At 37.4% G+C, this 24,909-nt stretch overlaps 1 long non-coding RNA gene across 1 annotated transcript; it reads right to left on the bottom strand.

The window, feature by feature from the left end:
* Positions 1–15,305: 15,305 nt before the first annotated feature.
* Positions 15,306–21,614, bottom strand: LOC110274673 (uncharacterized). Its single transcript, XR_008001928.1, has 4 exons — positions 21,464–21,614; positions 21,318–21,372; positions 21,075–21,230; positions 15,306–15,593 (listed from the first exon to the last, which is right to left on the bottom strand). It is a non-coding gene; the product is annotated as an uncharacterized LOC110274673 (long non-coding RNA).
* Positions 21,615–24,909: the final 3,295 nt, after the last annotated feature.

Below are 24,909 nucleotides of genomic sequence, written 5' to 3'. Positions count from 1 at the left end.
ATGTTACGGTCTTGGGGGAGGAACCCTTGGTTGATGCTGAGTTTATCACCAACCTTCGCACCATATTTGTACTTCTGAGGAGGATGAGCCAAAGTATGAATTGGTGGTCCCAGGTCTGGAAGACCGGGTTTGTTTTGGGAGGGATACTGAGGAGGTCTCTCATTTTTTCTACATGTATGAAAGCATGATTACCCGTTTGGGTGTTTTTCTTCCATTTTCTTATTTTGAAATAGCTGTTTTACGTCACTGCCGAGTTGCTCCTACCCAACTTCACCCCAATTCTTGGGGTTTTCTGAAAATTTACCAGTTTATCAGACACACCTTAGATTTTCCGGCCTCTTTGAGGATTTTCTTCTATCTTTTCCACATGACCAAGCCCTTCAGTGGGCTAAATAACAAGCAGCAATGGGTGTCTTTCCGAGCCATACAAGGTCGGAGAGTTTTCACCCTTTTTGATGAATCCTTCCATGACTTCAAAAATTATTTTTTCAAATTTCAAGGTGTAGAGGGTCATCATCCCTTTTTCCTAGATGAAAATTCTGTTCCTCACTTTCCTCTGTACTGGTTGGAGGCCTCCCCCTGTGAGAAATATGGTTTGGATGACTTGGATGAGGTGGAGGCAGCCATTGTGGGGTTCCTCCGAGAAGTGCGGGGGAGGGCCCCATATCTAGATACCAAAAAATTTCTCCAGGGGTCGCCGACCTTTGTCCAGACACAACTAGGTAGCCTTTGTCTTTTCTGCTTTATTTTTTACTTGTATCTTGTTTTTTCGACTTATCTGACTTTTTTTGCTACTACTTGCTTTTTACAGAGATGGCGAAGAAGAATTCCAGTGAATCCTACCAGAGGGTCCAGGAAGCCAAAGCGAGGTCCCGTGCCAGGGCCGGCAGCGCCAGGGTAACTAGCTCTCCTCTTCCTCTTCCTCCCCCTTCTTCCCAAAATTTGGGGACCTCTTATCGTCCTATTGTTGTTTCCTCCTCGGCCTCTTCTCAGCCGCCCCCTTCCCTTCGATCTTTTCCTGAGCCAGACAAGAAGAAGCGCAAGACTTTAGAGTCTAGCTCTTCTTTTGAAGGTGAGGCTAAGGTGGATGCTCCTTCATTTATCCGGAAACACATCTATCCTCATATCCGTATAGGTATGGATGATGTTTCTGTCCGGAATAACCTCACTATTCTGGCTCAGAAAAATATCAGGGCGGCGACGGTGTGCACTAAGTTTCTGGATATTTTTGAGAAGACTCCTCTTAGCTCTCTGGGTTCAACTTCAAGGGTTGAAGAGTTGGAGGAAAGGCTTCCATGTATCAGAAACATGAGAAGGAGTTTAAAGGAGGAGGTCGCTAAATTGAAGGAGGAGAGGGATGGCCTCCGAGAGAAGGGGAGCAAGTTACAAGCCCAATGCAATATGGAGGAGGGCTTGAGGAAGAAGGCGCAGGAGAGTTATTCGAGCTTGTTCAAGGACCTCATGGAGGTGAGGAAGGACTTGTTGAATTCTCGGACTGCTTATGCCGAGTTGGAGGACTCTATTGCTGAGGGAGCCGAGGAGGCTTGGAGGATTTTTAAGGAGCAGGTCGGAGTCCTTGATCCCGATCTGGATCTCTCTACTTTGGACCCTGACAAGATTGTCATTGATGGGGCCATTGTGTCTCCTCCCCGACCTGTGTCTGAGTCCGAGTTGAAGACTCGGGGTCAGAGAATCATAGAGTCTCCTCCCCGACCAGACGATGCTCCGAGTTCTTCCAAGCCTCCCGAGACTTCTCTTCCAACTCCTGTGGGTGCTCCTCTCCCTGGTCCTGGCGGCGTTGCGGCCAATCTTCCTGATTCTGGTGGTGATCCGACTACTCCCGGTGGTGATGCTTAAAAATTTGTTGGCTATATGGGGGCCCGGCCTGTGGGTCCCCTCTTTTCAAACTCTCTCTTTTTTTATGTTGGTGGTGGTAGTTGACATTTTATTTGGCCTTTTAAGGCCGTAAACAAAAATATTTTAGAAATACCCTTTTTTGGATAAGGGTTTAAGTTATCTTTCGTGTGCATGCTTTTCTGTTTTTGATACTTAGAAAATTTCTTCGACCTTTTCTTGAAAAACCTTTTCCTTTGGCCTGTCTGTCCTTCTGAGCTTTTTCCGTTTTGAGGACTTAGGACAGTCTTTTGACTTTTTTAATAGATTTTTCGATCTCTTTTTCACTATTCCTTATACTCAACTTTGCAGTTTATTGAGTTTTTATGACTTAGGTTATTTTTGCGATGCGTTTTTCTTCTACTCGGTTTTTCATTTCGATTTATGGGTCGAAGTGTTTCCGAGCTTCTCTACTCGGGTTTTCATTTCGACTTATGAGTCGGAGTGTTTCTGAGTTTCTTACGATCAACTTTTATAACCTCTTTATACCGACTTGTACCTCGTTGTTTTATCCTGACGACCATCTAGGTCGGTTCATGGGATTTTCACACTTTGTCGAGCTTAAGTCGGCGCGTTTCATAGAAAGAAAATAAACGAGAAGGAATTTTTATAAAAGATATTTGAAAAAGATCTTTATTTATTTGGAAAGGTACTTTTATTGCTACTAAGGGCTTTTAGCAACTTATTCCCCTTAGGCTCTACTATGATACCTCGTTAAAAACCCTTCTTCAGAAAAAACCCTTTATTTTTTGGGAAAAAATCGTGAAGTAGGGAAAAGAGTACATCAGGGAGTAGAGTTCGCTTTTAACTATAGTACCTTTTCATGTTGCAAGCATGCCACGACCTTGGTAACTCGGTGCCGTTTAGGTCGGTCACCTTATAATAACCTTTTCCTAAGACCTCACTAATTTTGTATGGTCCCTTCCAATTAGCAGCGAGTTTTCCTTCTCCCGATTTGTTGACTCCAATGTCGTTTCTGATCAATACCAAGTCGTTTGGGGTGAAGCTTCTTCGAATGACTTTTTTGTTGTACCTGGTAGTCATCCTTTGTTTCAACGCTGCTTCTCTTATCTGGGCTTGCTCTCGGACTTCGGGGAGCAGTTCGAGCTCCTCTTTGTGCCCTTGTATGTTTCCGATCTCATCATGGAGAATCACCCTTGGACTTTGTTCGCTGAGTTCTACTGGTATCATGGCTTCTACACCGTAGACGAGTCGGAAGGGCGTTTCTCCAGTGGCAGATTGTGGCATCGTCCGGTAGGCCCATAACACTTGTGGGAGCTCCTCAGTCCAGACTCTTTAGTCCTGCCAGTATGACTTTGTTGGCTGCCTCGGCTTGTCCATTTGCTTATGGATGTTCCACCGAGGTAAATTGGTGTTTGATCTTCATACTGGCCACCAAGCTTCTGAAGGTAGAGTCAGTGAACTGGGTTCCATTATCTGTGGTAATGGAATATGGTATCCCATACCTTGTGATGATATTTTTGTAGAGGAACCTCCGACTTCTCTGGGCTGTGATGGTGGCTAATGGTTCTGCTTCTATCCACTTTGTGAAGTAGTCTATTCCCACAATCAAGTATTTGACTTGTCCTGGGGCTTGGGGAAAAGGACCTAACAGATCCATCCCCCATTTTGCAAAGGGCTATGGAGAAGTTATACTGATTAGCTCCTCGCGGGGAGCCACGTGGAAATTTGCGTGCATTTGACATGGTTGGCACTTTTTTACAAATTTTGTGGCATCTTTCTGCAAGGTCGGCCAGTAGAATCCAGCTCGGATTACTTTCCTGGCTAGTGACCTGGCTCCGAGATGGTTTCCGCAGATCCCATTATGAACATCCTCTAGTACTTCAGTGGTCCTTGAGGTCGGTACGCACTTCAACAATGGTGTTGATATTCCTCTTTTATATAGGATATTTTTCACCAGAGTGTAATGTTGTGCTTCCCTCCGGATTTTCTTAATCTCTTTTTCCTCTTTGGGAAGGATGTCGAATTTTAGGTATTTGACCAAGGGATTCATCCATCCGAGGTTTAGCCCAGTTACCTCTAAGACATCTCGTTTGTCCTCTTTTTTTACTATAGAGGGTTCTTGGAGAGTTTCCTGGATCAGGCTTCTGTTATTCCCTCCTGGTTTGGTGCTTGCTAACTTGGAGAGGGCATCTGCTCTGCTATTGAGATCCCGAGTTATATGCTTAACTTCGGTTTCCGCGAAGTGCCCTAAGTGTTCCAGAGTTTTTTCCAAGTACCTTCTCATGTTTGGGTCTTTGGCCTGATACTCTCCATTTATCTGGGAGGTCACCACTTGAGAGTCGCTGTATATCATCACTTTCGTTGCACCGACCTCTTCTGCCAGTTTCAACCCTGCAATCAGGGCTTCATACTCTGCTTGATTATTTAAAGCTGGGAATTCAAATTTGAGGGATACCTCTATTTGGGTTCCCCTTTCGTCGGCCAGTATTATGCCTGCACCGCTTCCTGTCTTGTTTGAGGATCCATCTACGTAAAGTTTCCATGCAGTTGGTTTTTCCTCTTAATCTCCCACGTATTCCTCTATGAAGTTGGTGAGGCATTGGGCCTTGATTGCTGTCCGAGTTTCATACTTTAAGTCGAACTCGGAGAGCTCTATTGCCCATTGAACCATTCTCCCTGCAACATCCGTCTTCTGGAGGATTTGTTTCATGGGTTGGTTCGTTCGGACTCTTATGGTATGTGCTTGGAAATAAGGCCGTAGCCTTCGTGAGGCTATTACTAAGGAGTAGGCAAACTTCTCTAGTTTGTGGTACCTTAGTTCAGGGCCCTGTAGAACTTTACTGATGAAGTAAACTGGATGCTGTCCGACCTCATCCTCCTTTATCAGGGCTGATGCGACAACTTTATCTGCTACTGACAGGTATAGGACGAGATCTTCCCCGCTTAGAGGTCGGGTCAAGATTGGTGGTTGGCTCAAGAACCTTTTGAACTCCTGGAACGCTCCTTCGCATTCTGGAGTCCATTGGAACTGGCATCCCTTTTTTAATAAAGAAAACAGTAGAAGGGATTTGAGTGCTGATCCTACCAAGAACCTGGAGAGGGCTGCTAGTCGGCCATTCAATTGTTGGACCTCTCTTAAGCAAGTCGGGCTATTCATTTCCAGTATAGCTTGACACTTATCGGGATTGGCTTCAATCCCTCTTTGTGTCAGCATAAACCCTAGGAATTTTCCGGCCTCCACTGCGAAGGTACACTTTACAGGATTTAGCCTCATCCCGTGCAACCTTATGGTGTCGAAGACTTGCGATAGGTCTGTCAAGAGATCAGCTTCTTCCTTAGTTTTCACTAGCATGTCATCTACGTAGACTTCTATTAAGCTCCCGAGGTGGGGGGCGAACACCTTGTTCATCAGCCTTTGATATGTGGCCCCTGCATTTTTTAGTCCAAATGGCATGACCACGTAACAAAAATTCGCTCTGGGCGTGATGAACGATGTCTTCTCCTGGTCCGGCTCATACATCGGGATTTGGTTATATCCTGAGTAGGCATCCATGAACGACAAGTATTGATATCCCGAGCTGGAGTCTACTAGAGCGTCAATACTTGGAAGTGGATAAGGGTCCTTGGGACATGCTTTATTTAAGTCGGTGTAGTCGACACACATTCTCCATTTGCCATTTTGCTTCTTGACTAGGACTACATTTGCTAGCCATGTGGCTTCTAGGAGTGCCTGTACTTGCTCTTCCACCGCTAGAGCTTGTTCAGGGCCAAGCTTGCGCCTTTTCTGTTGTGCAGGTCGGGATCCTGGGTACACCGAGAGCTTGTGCGACATTAGCTTGGGGTCTATCCGGGTCTATCCCGGGCATGTCGGAGGCTTTCCAGGCGAAGAGGTCGGAATTGTCTCTTAGGAGCTTAATCAACCCCTGCTTCAGGGTTTCCCCTAGGCCGGCTCCTATGTTGGTATTCTTTCCTTCTTCTTTGCCGATCTGTATTTCCTCGGTTTTTTCTCCTGGCTGTGGTCGCAACTCTTCTTTGTCCCTTGCTCCACCGAGTTCTATGGTGTTGACTTCTTTGCCTTTTCCCCTTAGGTTCAGGCATAGTTGTAAGAACCGGACCGGACCGGTCGGTTCGACCGGAAAACCGATGGTCTGGCCGATTCGATTTATAGTTTGGACCGAACACGCAATTAAACCGGCAAGAACCGGATGATTCGTCAGAAACTGGCTAAAACCGGCCGGTTCGATACAAATGCGCAAACCGGCTGGTCCTATGGTGCTCCCGTGCTCCAGCCGTCTAGCGCCTCATGGTAGGCTCGAACATTACTTACTCCTGTGCTCCTTTCCCTCGCAGATCTTCGGTATCAAAAATGCATGCTGCAGGACTTATATATACACATAATTGAATTGTTTTATATTAATTTAATTTTAGTTTTATACTCACTTTTTTTTAATATATAATTCTTTAGGATTTATACCATTATTAAAATGTTAGTTAATATATTTATTTTAAATTTTTTAAAATATTAAGTTAAGTAGTATGTCTTCGAAGATTTTGACTTAGGACTAATTAGTAGAGAGATATATAAGTATCACTATTAAATTTCACATAATAAATTGATAGAGGGACATAACATATCCATGGTTTACTGTCGTGAAGGACCAAATTGATACTTTATTTTTTTTAAGGGCTAATTAATCCGAAGTCAAAAATTTCAAGAACCTAATTATCACTTTACTAAATTTTTTACTATTTTATATTTTTTATTCATGTGAAACCGATTTTATCGGTTCAACCAACGGTTTATCGGTTGAACCAATAAACCAGGGAACCAGTAACCTGACCGGTTCGATCACCGATCCGGTTCTTACAACTATGGGTTCAGGCTTTCATTGTAGCACTTTCTTGCCAATTTCTGGTCCCCACGCACCGTTCCTATCCCCGCTGATGTCGAAAATTTCATGCAGAGATGGGGGGTAGATACCACTGCTCCTAGTCGGTTTAGGGTAGCTCTTTCGATTAGGGCATTATATGCTGACCCCACGTCGATGACTATGAAGTCTATATTTATAGTTTTGGATTTTTCTCCTTTTCCAAAAGTGTGGAGGGGCAGGAAACCCAGTGGTTTTATTGGTGTATCGCCTAGCCCATACAAGGTGTCGGGGTAGGCTTTCAGCTCCCTTTCGTCGAGCCCTAGTTTATCAAACGCAGGCTTGAAAAGGATGTCTGTTAAACTTCCTTGGTTCACCAGAGTTCTGTGGAGATGGGCGTTGGCTAGGATCATGGTTATCACCACCGGATCATCGTGTCCGGGGATTATTCCTTGCCCATCTTCCTTTGTGAATGAGATGGTAGGAAGGTCGGGCGATTTACTTCCGACCTGGTAGATTCGCTTGAGATGTCTTTTGCGAGAGGACTTGGTGAGCCCCCCTCCCGCAAATCCGCCTGAGATCATATGTATATGTCTCTCCGAAGTCTGCGGTGGTGGGTCTCTTCTGTCCGCATCATCTCGCTTTCTCTTTCCATGATTGTCCGACCTCTCCATGAGATATCTGTCAAGTCGGCCTTCTCTGGCCAGCTTTTCTATCACATTCTTGAGGTCGTAACAGTCGTTTGTTGAGTGACCATATATTTTATGGTACTCGCAGTAGTCGCTGCGACTCCCCCCTTTTTTATTCTTGATGGGTCTGGGAGGCGGCAGCCTTTCAGTATTGCAAATTTCTCTGTATACGTCCACTATGGAAACCTTTAGAGGAGTATAAGAGTGATATATCCTGGGTCTGTCGAGACCGAGGTCTTCTTTCTTCTTTGGCTCCCTATCTCTATCTTCTATCGAGGGGATGTGTCTAGGTCGCCAGCTTGACTCTCTCAGTCTGGCGTTTTCCTCCATGTTGATGTACTTCTCAGCTCTTTCTTGTACATCACTCAAGGAGGTGGGGTGTCTTTTTGATATGGACTGTGAGAAGGGTCCTTTTCTAAGCCCATTTACCAGCCCCATAATGACTGCCTCGGTGGGCAGGTCTTGAATCTCTAAGCATGCTTTGTTGAATCTTTCCATATAATCCCGTAGAGGTTCTCCGACCTCCTGTTTTATTCCTAGGAGGCTCGGTGCATGCTTTACCTTGTCTTTCTGAATGGAGAACCGCATTAGGAATTTTCTCGAGAGGTCTTCAAAGCTGGTGACCGACCTTGGAGGGAGGCTATCAAATCACTTCATCGCTACTTTCGATAAGGTGGTCGGGAAAGCTTTGCAGCGTGTTGCATCAGAAGCGTCAGCCAGATACATCCGACTTTTAAAGTTGCTTAAATGATGCTTTGGATCTGTGGTTCCATCATAGAGGTCCATGTCGGGGCTTTTAAAGTTTCTTGAAACTTTTGCCCTCATTATGTCCTCACTAAAGGGTTCTTCCCCTCCTGGGGGTGACTCTTCTCGGTCGCCATGGGAGTTCCGACTTTTGAGGGAGGATTCTAACTTTAAGAGTTTTTTTCTAACTCTTTTCGTTGTTCCATCTCATCTCTTAAGTGCTTTTCTATTTCCCTTTGTCGCTCCCGCTCCTGTTCCAGTTGTTCCAAGCGACCTTGGTGGCCATGGAATAGCCCTATTAGTTCGGTTGTATGGGGTGGCCCATCCTTTTCCGATTCACGCCCCTCGGAGGAGTTTATCTTCGGATTTTTAAATCCGGAGGTGCCTTCCCTATGTTGGTCGTTGGTTCCCTGGTGAAGGATTAGGTCTGCGTCATTGTTTTCGGTGTCTAGATTCTCTTGTCCAGAATTTGATGCCACATGACCATCTTCCTGTGACATGTCCGCAATTACTGGTTGATCTTTTGGGTCCCCGGCAACGGCGCCAATGTTACGATGGGTAACCGAAGATTAATGGGTTGGACAAGTTTGGCTGGCCCAATCGTCTGAACGATGAAACGTCCAAGTGGGTTTGTGCTCCGAGACCTCCGTCCGACTTGTGTAAGGGCGAATGGGGGATGGTACTTGCAAAGACACTCTGATGCCAAAGTCAGGAAAGGTGTAAAACAGGTCTAGAGAGTATTGGGCTTCGGAGATACCTGAGAGGTGCCAGTGTATTTATAGTGGTGAACCCATAACCACCGCTGAAGTAGTTCCGCCTTTTGAGGTGGATAACCGTCCCTTTATCTTAGGGAGGTTGAGATATGGCTCCTGGAAGTGGGTAGAGAGATTTTAGGGGCAGTTACTCATTTGAATGAGTGATTATCTGCCAGCTAATCTTCGTTCCCGACTTCTTTAAGGTTAGTCGTGGTAAGAACCGACTTCGTAGGGAGGAGGTCGGTACAAGGCGAGGCTCAACCCTTTTGGGTTGGGCCTTTTGTTGGGACCTGGCCTTATCGTTGGGATAGGGTATGAACAAAAACTATATAAATAAATTTAACTATGTTAGATGTACAAAAAAATTCAACTATTAAACCAACTACTCGAAAAAAATATATGTTAGAATATAAAATATACATTGAAAATAAGTTAAATAATACATATATTTATATACTGTTGAGTTTGAAAAACTTATATTAAATTAATATGATGAACAAACATTACTAAAATTATTAAAAATTATTTAATAAGTTATTTTCAATTGTTTGTTTGATGAATTTAGTTGAATGTGCAAGAAAGCAATTTAACTTTCATAGTGGCCCAAGTTAAACAAGTCCACCTTGATCATTAAATAAATTCAGCCTTGTGCAAAAATAATTTTATAACAAGTGGCTGAATCTTGAGATTAAAGAAGAATAGACAACCCAAATCACAAGCCCATGAACCAAAAGTGGATAAGTCAAAGAAAAGAACCTAAGGTTCACAAGGCATGCTTCGGTTACTATATCTCTTGGTAATTGAAAATTAGAATTCAATTTGATTTAATTTCATTAAAAGTTTCCACCGAAAGCTATTCTTCTTCTCTATCCTCTCTCTTGCTTTGGTCATATCATGTGTTCATCCAAGAAAAAGAAAGAAGAAAACCGTAGCTATTCTCTCGGTTAAAGAACACAAAAAGTTTGTTTTTTCATTTGTGCTTCACCGAGGATCAAAGAAAAAAGTTTCAAGGTCGCATGGAAGAGGTAACCATGGAGAACGTTAAGCTTATATGGGTCAGAACCACATCAACGATCAGAATCAAGACTTGGGGGCCAAAATCAAGATCAATGGCCAAGATTGAAGAAGTTGAAAGAAAAAGGATGAGAGAGATCTGGTGACATGCATGTCGCAGATTCAGGTTCTCTCTCTCCTCTTTGTTGAAGCCGCTGCTACTCTGATGTTGGAGAAGAAAGAAAGTGTGAGGGTTGAACAAGGTTCAACCTTGGAAGCTTCACTCTTTTATATTAAGGGTGAACGGTCAAAGGTTGAAAGCAAGGAGAGTAAGTGAAAAAGCACAGAGTTCTCATAGCTATCCAAAAGCTGTTTGAGTTCTTCTCCTTTAATGAAGTTCATTTAGTTTTTTTTCTTAGTTTTGTCTGTTTGAGTCTCATGGTAAAAGACAAACATGGTGAGGTTTGTAAGAAAAAACCAACGAGAGGTAAAAGGCAGTGAGCAAAATTAGAGAAAAAAGCATAGATGTCTCAGAGTTTCTTTGTACATCTTTTTGTTTTATATCATGATCTTGTGGGAATTTCCTTGCAAGTTGGATTAGCACTTTACAGTTGAAAGCTAGATTTTGAGTCCTAGTCAAATTTGGATTGGATTAGAATCTGAATTTGTCCTTGATAGGATTGGGTAGATCCTAGGGTAGTATTGGTGTTTGTAATATTGAAAAAGAGATAGTGAAATTTTATCATTATTGTGATGGAAACTAGATGTAGACTACATTGCACCTAGTAGCTGAATATATCTAGGTGTTATTTTTTCTTTCTTTCTACTTTTCTATTTCTGTTACTCAAGAGACAAAAATAAAAATGTCTTTCAGTTGACCACGAGATTAAAGTGAAAATATCTCCTAAGTTCTTTTGAGAAAGAAAAAGTAATATTTAGTAAAAGAAAGTAGCTAAGATTCAACCCCTTTCTCTTAATCATTGATAACCATCATACACAAATATCTATTGAATAATTTAATAGTTGATTTTTATAAGTACATAGTATTTTTGAAATAAATTAATCCTTCTTGTTAACTATTGTATAAAAAGATATTTATTTAATAATTAACTTTCTCTAACTTTAAGAGTAGTTTTTTCTAAATTTAACTTAAATAAGTGATATATAAACATGGGTTATGGGTGTGATATAACCAATGTAATGAGCAAGAAAAATGGCAAATTATAAATTGGATTTGAATATTGCTTTAGATTTAATGAAGTTTTAATACGGGTGGTAATTTAAATAATAGTAATACACAGAAACTAATAGATTAATTGAAAAATTAAAAAAAAAAGAGATTTCATAATTATAAAAGTTAGATGTAAAAAAAAAGAGTTAAACTTCCGATCTTAATTGAAAAACTAAAATAATATTTCTTTTTTGTTTTTTTTTTCTTCTTTTCTTCTCGTTTTTTTACTCTCATTTCTATTTTTTTCTTTTTTCTTCTTATCCTTTCCTTTTTTGTTTTTCCATTTCCCTTCTATTTTCTTCTTGATTTTCTTCTCTCTTCTCTTTTCTTCTCCTCCTCTATCATAATGCTTAGATTTTGCCATGAAAAAAAATTTGAGAAGGACTAAAAGACATATTTAAGAGTAAGAGATTGATAGAGAGCAAAAATAGTGAGCTAAAAGAACTAGTATAAACTTTGTGAGTCAACTTTGAGGGGTAAAAGAAAATTTGTGGAATAAAATTTTGGAGGTGAAAAAAATAGAAGATATGGTTTTGGGTTGACTTGATTGAAACTTGACTCACGTTTCATACATGTAGTAGGATTTTTTTTTTTACTTAAATAAAATAATACACCATTATTCTAAAACAAAACAGATTATACTTGTATTATATATAAATTGTGGTTTAAAATTAAGGTTCTGAAAACTGAATCGGTTATTGAATCGTTCTAACTATTGATTTAAAAATTTAATCAGTTTAATTATAAATCAACTGAAATAACCGAATCATAATAAAATAATATATAAAATTATAAATAAACATAAAAATAAATATATCTTAAAGTACATCTTAAAACTATATCAGATAAAAATAAAATATCGTTGACTAAAATTTGTTCCAATATAACTTTACTTGAATATTTGGGATTTAGTATTCAATTTTATATATTCAAAGAAATTCATAAATCCTTTAAAATTCTTAACTAGAGAAATTTTATTAAAATTTTTATACACACAGTCAACACATACCCTTATCTATAGTTTATACTTATAGGATTGTTTCTAGTTGGGATTCTGTAGGTTTTTTTTTTTTTCTGGTATTGATTATTTCTGTAGTTATTTTAAAAGTTAAAGAAAAAAAATAATATTGATAAATGGGCAAAGGCCCAAGAAGTCATGGAGCAAAAGCCCAAGAAGTCATGGAGCAAAAGCCCATCAACCGGCCACTCTTTACTTGGTCATTCACTCATTTGCTTTAGGAAAAATATAGGGTTTAGGGAGAGATACTACTAAGTACTAAACAGATGCAGTTTCATAGACGACAAATTGCCAACTGAATGGTGAAGAAAAGTGAGGACCTTGGCCAGCAATGCTTTGGAAACTTTTCAGACCATTTATATTTACTTCAACAAAAGAAACACGAAATTCTTCTGTTGAAGAACTTTTTTTTATCTTGATTCTAATTCAATACTAAACAAGTTTGAACTAATTGAATGCTTGTGTGAGAATGTTTATTTTTTTCGACAAAAAATACCATGTTGCAGCCTTGCTAGTTGCTGGGGTACTAGGCACTAGTAATGCTAAACTGTTGATTCACATTTTTTGTTCACAAACTGTCAGACCGGATGATTCTTGGGACAGCGGTTCATCGAGTTTTGGGTTATTGATTTGGACAGTTCTGACCTCTGTCCGAATCGAATTGGTCATCAATTCACGATTAAATCAGTTTAACTGGTCAATCCGACTTGATTTTCAGAACAATTAAAACCACAAATAAAAAAATCATATACATTTATGAATTATGACCAAATAAAATATTGTCATAAATATTAATTTTAAACCACGAATTATGAATAAACAAAAGTACATATAAATTGTAGTTTTAAACCACCGTTAATGATTAAACAATAAATCTCCATAAATCTCAGTTCTAATTCACAATTTATGAACAAGTGAACATAATGAAAACCATTGTTTTAAACACAATTTATTATAAGAACAGTCTCAGTAAATTCTAATGAGTCTAATCCCAAAATATAGAAAAAGAACACTGATAAAAGATGATGATAAGGACGATATCTTTCGTGGTTATTTTATTTATGTAAAAAATTTACGTTTTAGTATGGATGAAAAAGAAATCAACTAGGAGAAATAAGAGAGTGGTAGAGATTAAAAATAAACGGGTTAGGAAACTTTTGTATGTTTGGTTTTTGACCTTATGTTTGGTTCTATGAGAATTATGGTGTAATATCATTTTTTTAAATTCATACAACACGATCTCTCAACATAAAAAAGATTCATTTTGTTCTTTGTCTTCTATTTTTGTAATACAACATTATCTTTATGGATGTTTTTCTGTCAACTCTAAATAAAAAATGCTGATGTGTCAAGTTTAAAAATGGACAAGGACTTAATTGTCTCTAATTTAAATTTGTTTAAAATTAATTTATCCTTATTCTTTAAACATATATTTTTCAAATTATTTTTTTATTCATTATATTAATGTTCTTTTTTAATAAATTATTAAATATATGGTATAATAAGTACAAAATAATTAATAAATAGTTTTTAAATATAATTTTTAAATATATAAATAATAAATATTAAAATACGATTAATACGTTAATAGTAATAACTTAAATTTTTGTTATTTTGATTTTTTTCTTTAATTGCAATATTAAAATTTTGCTATCGCATTAAATTCAATTTTTATTGTTATTCCTTTTTTAAATAGAAATAGCATCAAGTGAACCTTTTCTAAAGACCTCTTCCTCCCGCTCTTAATAATCAAGATGGGTAATTTAGTTTATTTGAAATTTATTTCATTATTTGTAAAATTATTTTTTTGTTATCAAATTTTTTATATTTTTTATTTTTTAATACATGAGGATTAACAATTTTTTTGAAAGATTTAAAATTTAAGTTTATCATTGAATTTATTGGGAGAAAAATCCGACGATAAAATTACTAACAAAAATTTTTCGACTATAATTAGCGGCTAACAAAAAAATCCGCTAGTAAATAATTACTGGCGAGGTTAATCAGATGGTAAACATATTACTGGCGGATTTTATTGGTAAATTCGATGATATTCGACATTTTTCTTGTAGTGACTATTCATTAGTTTTCTGGAATTGATTGCCTATTACGTTTCATATTGCTTTATAATAAAATAATTACAAATACAAATTAAGTAAATTTAAGCACGACTCATTAAATAATTTAATACACATGAATGTTACTATACATAAGAGAATACATTATTTACTTAAAGAATATAATTTAATTAAATTTAAGCATGACTCATTAACTAATTTAATGCATAAGAGAATAAATTATTTAATTAAGAACAACAAATACAAAATACAACCATTTCATAATAAACTAACCGATAGATAAAAATTATTTCACATCTACCTAAACAAATTCTAGTGTTCTACTCATTTAACAAATTTCATCCGAGTAAAAACTAAACATCTAATTAAGATATAAGGTGGTATTAACTGAAAACGAAATAAATCAAATATTATTAACTAATTAACTATTAAAAATAACAGATACACAAACTAACCTCAAAGTTTAGTGATTCGATCACATGCTAGGTTATATTCAGTCTGTTAATATTTTTTGATCGGACATAATCTTTTCGTCTAGCCATGTATACTTTTCAAATTATCCAAAACTCAAAAAAAAAAAAAAATTAGAGTGAACACAATAATCTCAGCAACACATTTTATATAGCCTTTCAACGCATCTCTGATATTGTGCCTGCTTTTTCATTTAGTGCATATCTCGTAGTATTCGAATTGTATTTCACCACATTTTTCTGAGTTAAGTTTTAAAGTAGTTCCTGAAGTTGCACTCGAGTCTCAAAATGATCCCTGAAGTTAATAACTACTCAAATTCGTCTCCGAAGTTGCACTCCGGGACTCATAATTGTAACACCCTACCACACAGAGCCTTATGCTTAAGTCATAAGGCAGAGGTGGTGAAGTATTACGACCTCAAAAAAATAAATTTTAGTATATATAGTAGTGTGAAAAACAATTATAACTAGGAGCCTTTGAGAAAAGGGTAAAAAGCAAAATCGTTAAACAGAAAAATACAACGCTCACGAATGTGATGACGTAAGCAAAATGAGGTAAAGGATAAGTTAACACGAGTATATGTACAAAAAAGGGCCAAAAATATAGATATCAAAGCTCAAGACTCGGTTTGCGAAGATAACCGATCCGAGCATAGAAGTATACATACATAGATAGAAAGGAGAACCCAAAATAAACCTAAAAGACAAGATTACAGAACCTGTTTCTCAAAAGTAACCTCTAAGGGGATTTAATATAGTATATATATAAACAGTGGAGAATATAAGTATCTAAGTAAATACAGATAACCAAAATAAAGTCCAAAAGATAAAGATCTTCGCAAAATCAGAAGCTTTCAGCATGTCTCAGCGAGGAGCCTCACGTCCTGCATCTGAAAACCACAAAATTCGCATGGGTGAGGACCGGAGGTTCTCAGCATGGTAACAGTGCCCACATATCTAACATATAATATCCTGAAAAAGCCGAAGAAAATCCTAGAACTTCCAACAGATAATTTAAAGCTTATAAACATAACTAAACCATGAGAAATGGAAATAGGCAACTAACTAAGGATCTTCAATCTAACTAACACTCCACTTTCCAACTCCTCCGAACCTCCGAACTGCCACCAGCAATTTGATATTGCAAACACAATTATGTCAAGCAAGAAAATCACAAACAGGAAGCAAATACATCAGTTAAACAAGTAGCAAGTATTTATGCAGTCAATTAGGCATTCAAAACAAATCATACCAAACAAGCATATAAATGCATATGATGTATATCTGTCCTAGTGGCTGATGAGTCTCATCTGTCAGTTATCAAGCCAATCCGACGTGTCCAGTAGCTAACCCAGGCACAGTCTCTCTATTGCGCCTGATTACCATTAGAGAGAATCTGTGCCCTGTTATCATTAGAGGGTATCTGTGCCCTGTCACCATTAGAGGGTATCGGTGCCCTGTCACCCTTACAACCAGAGAGAAAACACAAGCATACTAACATCCAACACTTTCCATCATGATTCATTTACCACATTCATTCATTAATCATATAGGTAATCCCGACATACTCGCCACATATTCAAACTTCCTCAATCAATCACAATCATTTAATCATTAATCATATGCATATACATGCTCAGTCATAATTTTTGCGTTTATCACAGCCATCTAGCTCATAACACACACAGCAATTCTACCATCATACTCAGCAACTCATACAGTCATCATTAATCATCATTCATCGTTAATCTTCCCCTTACTTCATCCACAAGTTACCACATTCTCTAATTTCTTCTTACTACTAGGCATAATATTAAGACTTAGGACTTAAAAGATGAAAAATAGGGGCTTAGAAGTTTGAAATTCAGTTTTAAAAACACAAAAAATCATATTTGCTGAAAATAGGACACGTGAGCGCCAAAGAAATCCCAAGTCATGCGTGAGCGTACATGTTGGCCCATTACACGTATGCATTGCTCTTTTTTGCGCACGCATGCAGACCAGGCAGAATTGACTGGTCGCGCATGAGAATTTCACGTATGCAAAATTCCCATGTCACGTGTATGCATGGGCGACGCGTACGCGTGGGCATGCGATTTTACCCGCGTATGGGATGTATGCGTACGCATATAGTGCAACAACATAAAAAGCTGCTGAGCCCTAATTTTTCAGTTTACGCACCGAACTTTGATCGAGCATAACTTCTTCATTTTAAAATATTTTTCCTCCGTTCTTCAAGTGGTATAAACATCTCAGACCCAATTTTATTTATAAAAAAGTTTGACACAAATCGGGAGTTCAGAGACTAAGTTATAATCTGCCAAAGTTGGGCCAAAATCACAATTTTCACCAAAAACCAACAAGCCTCAATTTTCAAACATACATTTCCAAATCCTTTTAAAACCAACCAAAACCTTACCAATTCAGCCTTAACCACATTCCAACTCCCTTATTCTATCCACAACACATCAACTCTCCATTTTTTACCAATATCAACTCAATAATCCAAGTCCAACAATACACAACTTAATCAACCATTATACATACAAATCAATATCACACACCAATTACATGCTCCATCAACAAGAACATCATCCACAATCCCCAATCTTTCCAAATTCAATGATACACAACAAGCATTATCAATTACTCATATCAATTACCACATCCACTTAGCCCCCAACATGATATCAAGTTAATCACATCACACAATCAAGCTACAACTTCCAACATCACTAACCACATACATAATAATACAATCCATACCAACCAATCAACCACATCAACAATTCAATTCCTATCTTAGGGTCTCTAGCTTAAGTTTTCACATTACATTACATTTTAGATACGAAAAACCGAAACCATACCTTGGCCGATTCCCCGCTCAACCCGAAACACTTTTAATTTCACTTTCTCAAGCTCTCAAGACCTCAACACCTCACCAATATACCGTCCAGCAATATCTCCACTTCCAAACTTTCCAAAACCTCAATCAAGCTCCAATATTCATATATACCTTTCCTAACACACATAATATGCACCCATACATACAAACTCAATATCTATTCACAACAACTCTAGTATTTGACTTAAGGTTGAGAATTTTACCATACCCAAGGATAAAAAAGGCAAGACTAAGCTTTTTCTTTAAGCTAATTGGATCCTATAACATCAAAGAGCTCAAAATCTCAACACTTTCACCCAATAATTTCGAAATCAAGGGCTGGGAAGACAAGCAAGAAAACGTGGCTTACCTCTTATACAACCTTGTGTGCTTTGTAGAGCTCGACACTGCGATCACGTGGCCACAAACAGTGCGACGATCGGAACTCCAGATAAAAAGTTACAAGGATTTGAAGATCAAGCTAGGTTTTTCTTTTTGGAAGAGTGTTCTTCTCTTCCATGGCTGAGCTTCAGCGTGTTTTGCTGAAGGAGAGAGGAGAGATGGCTATTTTAAGTGTGTTTGGGCTGAGTTGGGTTGGGCCGTGGGCCCAATTTGGGCCCGATTCAACTGACTTGGCCCAATCTTGGGCCAAATTCTTTAAAGTTAGTGTCAAAATTCTCGTTTTGATTTTCTCTATCATATTAAACCATAAAATCTCATTTTCTAATTTTCTAGATTAAATCCAAATTTATGGGTTAATTATATATTAATTAACCAGGTTTTACATTCTACCCACCTAATAGAAATTTTCGCCCTCTAAAATATCGTTCGCTTCTAGAGTCTGCGCGAGTGGTTCCCTTTTCTACCTAACCTTAGTTGTCCTAGCATCCTCCCATGCTTCTCGCTTTCGTTGCGTCACTCTGATCACTTTTAATAAGGACCTACCTAATCGTTTATGCCAGCCAAACCTCCTATTAAGGTAACTTAGGGTCGTCTACAATAGATTGTGATTTTTCATTCAACCACGTGTTACGAATGAATACCAGTCTTCAGTATTGTTCGAAGTGGTTAAAAATTGAGTTATCAATTTTCTTATTACCTCAGATCTGAGGATCGGATCCGACTGTACCCAGGTCCCTCCTATGTGGGCAATCTCTGACCAAATGTCCTGGCTTCCCGGAATTGTAACTCAAACCCGAACCATAGTGACACGGCCTATTTGGATGGTAACCTTCACATCTCTGACAGCTCAAAACATCTGAAGCAGCCGCTGTCTATTTTCCTTTACTATTTTCTTGAGAATCCTCATTTGTCGCAAAGTTATTCCGTCCTTGGGAAAAATGTCGTGTATATCCTCTTCTCTTAAGCTCTTGATCCTTTGGTGCGAATCCGGTTGTGCTCCATACGGTGGGACTTTCGACGGTCATTCTCTGCCATAGCAGCCTTCCTCACACATTCTTCAGTGACACGACTCTTTTTCACCAACTCTGATAAAGTCCTGATCTCCATTGGCCCTACTGAACTGAAGATGTCGCTCCGGAGCCCTCCTTCAAACTTAATGCACTTCCACTCCTCAAAGTCTTCAGGAGCTCCTTGACAAATGCGAGAAAATCGGCATAGTTCCTCGAACTTGTTGGTATACTTAGACACGGACATAGCACCATGCTTCAGCTACAGTAACTCAAGTTCCTTTGCCGTTTCTCAATGAGCTGATAGGTAGCAAACTCGACACACTGCTCCCCAGGCACTTGTTGTGCTCGCTCCATGGCCTGAAACCAGGTATCGGTTTTAGTCGAATGGGTGGTTCCCTTAAACACCGGTGGTTTAACCTTCAGGAATGCTGACAGCGTCATCGGCCCGTTTTTGCCATTTCTCCCATTACCATTGTTGTTCATTTGCTGCCCCAACGCCTCAGCAATGGCTTGCATAGCAGCAACCATATTCTCTAACGCCACCATAAAGTTTACCAGATTATGTGTGTCGATTTTCGGTCCTTGAGTACTAGTACGACCTCTCCCACGGCCTCAACCGCGTCCATGAGGCGCCATCTGGTTCCTATAGACACCAAACAATTGATGTCAAGTTGATCAGTCTCAATATCGGAAGTCTAGTGCTTCAAAGTCCCAAATGCATGCTCATGAACGTTTATGCCGGTTATATCAGTCAAATATCCTAATAGCACATTAACACACTCAGAGAGAATGCACAGAAGCATAGTCACTCTGTCCCTCAGACTCTATAGGAACAAACTGCTCTGATACCATAATGTAGCACCCTACCACACAAAGCTTTACGCTTAATACATTGTTCTCGATGTCACTTTACTTTCTTAATTGCCTCATGTACCATTTTTACCATCTTTATCAATTAAATACCATCTTTTCTAACTATGTACTACCTTTTAAAAATCTTTCTTCATCTCCAAGTTATCACCATTTCCTAACTTCATCCTATTACTAGGCATACTAACAAGATCTAGGGCCAAATGAATGAAATTAGAGGTTTAGAAGTTCGAATTTAAGCTTTAAAACACAAAATGCCTTTGCTAAAAATAGGAGAGTTACGCGTACGCGTAGGCATGCAAACGAATCGTTACGCGTACACATCCCCTATATACACGTATGCATGAGCGCCTAATAGAAGCACACAGATGCGCATGGGAGTTTCGCGTACGCAAGCACCCCATATCACGAGTACGCGTGGGCCACGCGTACGCGTGGACATGCATCCTGGCCCACTACGCGTACGCATATGCTTTTTGCGTACGCATGGGGAGGAGGCAGTGGCACCAGTCCACAAATGGGGTGTATGCGTGCACAAAATTTTCATGCCACGCATAGGCGTGGGCCACGCATACGCGTGGGCGTACATTTTTCCAAAAATTTACCTAAGTTTGAAAAACTGTAGAATTCCCAACTTTTAATCCCAAATTCCGACGCGCATAACTTTTTCGTTTTAAATTATTTTTCTTTCATTCTTTGAACGGCATAAACTTCACAGACCTAGTTTTCATAAAAAACAAATTTAAAATCATTTGTGGGTCTGGAAGCCAAGTTATAGCTCGCCGAAGTTCGACTAAAAACCAATTTTTCACAAACCTCAAACCTCAAATTTTGACCAAAATAAGATTCTCATTCATAACTCCAGGGTTATACACAACATTACACAACCCAATTCACCTTCTCCACATTCTCATTCTTTCCACAACATTCAATTCATCATTCCACTACTCAAAACTAATCAATCCATATCCAAAGCAATCATGAGATATCAATGAATCAACAATAACAATTTCATATCCATAATCGTCACTAAATCACCATCAACCACAAGCAATAGTCATCATTTCCTTTCTCACACTCATTCAACATCTTCCATAAGTTTTACTAAACATTAAGCAGAATCATACATCCAACCTATCCTATGGTCATCTAGCCTAAGATTTCATAAAACATTATATATTATATTCGTGAAACCTAAACCATACCTTGGCCAATTCTCTGCTCAACTCGGAACACTTCTAATTTCACTTTTTCTCAAGCTCCTAAGACTTCAACACCTCACCAATATATCTTTCAGCAATAGCTCTACTTCCAAACTTTCCAAAACCTCAATCAAGCTCCAATATTCATATATACCTTGCCTAACACACATAATATGCACCCATACATACAAACTCAATATCTATTCACAACAACTCAAGTAATTGACTTAGAGTTGAGAATCTTACCATACTCAAGGATAAAAAAGACAAGACTAAGCTTTTCCTTCAAGCTAATTGGATCCTATAACATCAAAGAACTCAAAATCTCAACACTTTCACCAAATAATTTTGAAATCAAGGACTGGAAAGACAAGCAAGAAAACGTGACTTACCTCTTATACAACCTTGTGGGATTTGTAGAGTTCGACGCCGTGATCACGTGGCCGCAAATGGTGTGACGATCGGAGCTCCGGATAAAAAATTACAAGGATTTGAAGATCAAGCTTGTTTTTTTTTTTTGGAAGAGTGTTCTTCTCTTCCATGGCTGAGCTTCAGCGTGTTTTGCTGAAGGAGAGAGGAGAGATGGCTGTTTTAAGTGTGTTTAGGTTGAGTTGGGTTGGACCGTGGGCCCATTTTGGATCCGGTTCAACCGACTTGACCTGTTTAGCCGAATTTTGGGTCAAATTTTTTAAAATTAGTATCAAAATTCTCGTTTTAATTTTCTCTATCATATTAAATCATAAAATCTCATTTTCTAATTTTCTAGATTAAATCTTAATTTATGAGTTAATTATATATTAATTAACCGGGTTTTACAATAGTAGTCCCTGAAGCATTTTCCGTTCATCAGAACCTTGAAACGACGTCGTTTTGAACAAAAAAAAAAGAAAAAAGAAGGGCCTAGAAAACGTCATCGTTTTATATTTAAAAAAAACAACAATCTCCTTCTTCTTCTTCTTCAACTCTGTTCTTCTTCTTCTTCTTCAACAGATCACAAAAATAAAAACCAACAATACAAAATATCACAAAAAATAGTATTAATCAGAAAAGATCAATCAACTTAAATAGCAAGTATCAATCAACCTAAACAGCAACGAGCAAAAAAATAACAACAACAAAAAAAAGAATAATTACAGAACAAAAAATAACTAAAATTAACCATTGTTGTTATATTAAAACAGGATCAACAGCAACAATAACCCAAAACATTAAAGAACAATGATTGAATAACTAAAAAAATTAAAGAAAAAATCAGCCTGGCTAAGAGAGAACCGTGCCAGAGGAGAGAAGAGGAAGACCGAGCGGAGATGGAGGCTGGCGAGCGGCGGCGACCACAAAACAGAGGCCGGCGAGAGGCGGCGGCAATGAAGATTGAGGAGAGAGCTCTATTGAGTGTGAGAGTATGGTTGAAAAGGGAGAAGGCATCATATTAGAAAGGAGAAGGAAAACGAAAATGATTTCAGGTTGAGGAAGCAGAAGAGGAAGAAAAAAAAAAGGGCTTTAAGTTGGGGAAGCATAAAGGGAAGAAAAAGGGTTGAAGGAGAGAAAAAGGACGGGTTGGGGATGAAGAAGGGAAAGGAAAAGGTTGGGGGGAGGGAAAGGGGTTGGAGATGGAAATGGGGAAGAGAACAGATTGGGGGGATGGGGAGGTGTGTATGCTACGCATTTTTTTTCTTTTTTTTTGAATTGGGGGATTGTTTTGTTTCAAAACGACGTCGTTTCAAAGTTTCGATGAACGGAAAATGTTTGAAAAACTATTATAAGTCTTGGAGAACAATTTTAGAGATAAATTTGAATAATTATTAATTTTAGGGATCACTTTAAGACTCGAGTGTAACTTCAAGAATTATTTTGAGATTTATCTCATTTTTCTATATCTAAGATATAGTGCATGTTTGGGCGCCATTATTTTGTTAAAAAAAGATTTTTTTCAATGAAAAAAGATCTTTTTTTATTTTTTAACGTGTTTGGCAAATTTCTAGTAGTAAAAGTAAAAGCACTAGTAAAATCAAAAAAAGATCTTTTTGAGAAGCTGTAATTTACATCTTTTTTTAAAAGATCTTTTTTCCTTAAAAAAAAGATGTTTTTCATGTAATAAATAAACAAAAAAGTACTTTTATATTGTTATATCCAAACATAATTGATAGATAAAAAGACCTTTTTACATGAGATATCCAAACATAAAATTACTTTTACTTCTCTATAAGATCTTTAAAAAAAAAATAACTCGAAAAAAGATCTTTTCTTAGAAGCTCACCCAAACAAGCCCATAATGTATTTGAGATGTGTGTTTAAGTTGGTTTAGGACACTATTGTTTACATATATGTTAATACACTTAGAATTACATATTCTCGTTAATATTATATTTAAATAAAAAAATTCTAAATTATTGCATGCTATATTGCTATGTGAAGTGTCTATTATTTGTAGATGTATGCTATGGTATTTATATATACTTGCCTAATTTACTAAAAAAAATAAAAATTAATATTTAAATTAAAAAATATAAAAATAAACAATTTTTTAATATTTAAAACTTACTAAAAATACAATTTCGATAATTTTGACACCATGATTAAAGGCATGGGAGAATTGGCCTTATTTGTATTGAGGTTCATGCTTTCATCAGTATTTTTAAGTGGTCCCTTGGAATCTCGTGCGTAATTGCACTTTTTGGAATTTTGCATGTTCTTGTAATTTCTCACTGCCAACGGGATAGGGAAAATAAAGAATTTAGAAATCTCTCCACCACAAGATTCGGAATACAAGTGTCCCACCGTCTCCTTTTTAATTTCTTGTAAATCACCACTTTGTAGATCCTTTGATTCCTTTCACCCTCTACGGATCAAGAACTGTTAAATCACCATTATGTTAGTATATATAATATATAATATTATTGTCCTGCAACAAAATTCAAAGATCCTATTCAAGTGCCGTAGCCACCGTTCCAAGCCAAGAATCATACTAATCATTATTTATGGGCAGCCTCTGCAAACTGTTCCAAGCTAGATATTTTCTTTTCATTTCCTTTTAAATTTTGTATATATTTAATAGATTGAAAATATTAAAAGCTCATTGTTCAATAAAAACACTTTTTTTTTAAATAATCTCTTACCAAGTATTTTTAGGGTATATGGTGTATATGGGAGTTATGACTTATGAGCCAAAGGAAATGAAAGACTTTAGAAAAGAGAAGACAACGTGAAGATATGACTTAAAGAAGGTTGGTTTGATAAAAATTTTTAATTTTTTAAAATAGTTTATTAAAATTAGTTTTCTAAAAATAATTTTAAAATTATAATACTTATATTTGATAACTAAATTGAAAATAAATTTTAATAAATAAAATAATAATAATTATATTTAAAAAAATAATTTTCAAAATTTAGATAAATTAAAAGAAATATAAATTTAAAAGTAAATAATTTTTAAAATGGAGTGTTTTTAATTTTTAAAACATAAATACTCTAAAAGATTTTACTAAACTAAATTTTATTTAAAAAAAAGGTGAACATCCAAATCAGTTTATAAAAAATTTTAGATAAAATATATTTCATTCTTGATGAATTTACTAAGATATAATACTCTTTTGTAGTTCTAATTTCGTTTTTTAGATAATCTTTACGAGTTATACGTCAATTTCTATAGAATACGGTGAAATAGACACCTATAAAAAAAATATTTTGACGCTCAAATTAGCATCACAATAATATAAAGAGAATAATAAATTAAAAAAATAGCATTTTTTTCTTTTCTAGTTTTGACCTTTGTTGTTAACCTATTTTTCCTTATATATTGAACTGAATAATGATACTTTTTATTTCGCTCCTGATATTT

This window comes from Arachis duranensis, chromosome 8 (genome assembly GCF_000817695.3).
Source record: "Arachis duranensis cultivar V14167 chromosome 8, aradu.V14167.gnm2.J7QH, whole genome shotgun sequence".
NCBI lineage: Eukaryota > Viridiplantae > Streptophyta > Magnoliopsida > Fabales > Fabaceae > Arachis > Arachis duranensis.
Note: the sequence above shows the minus strand (reverse complement) of the source record. Positions and strands in the feature narration are given on the sequence as shown.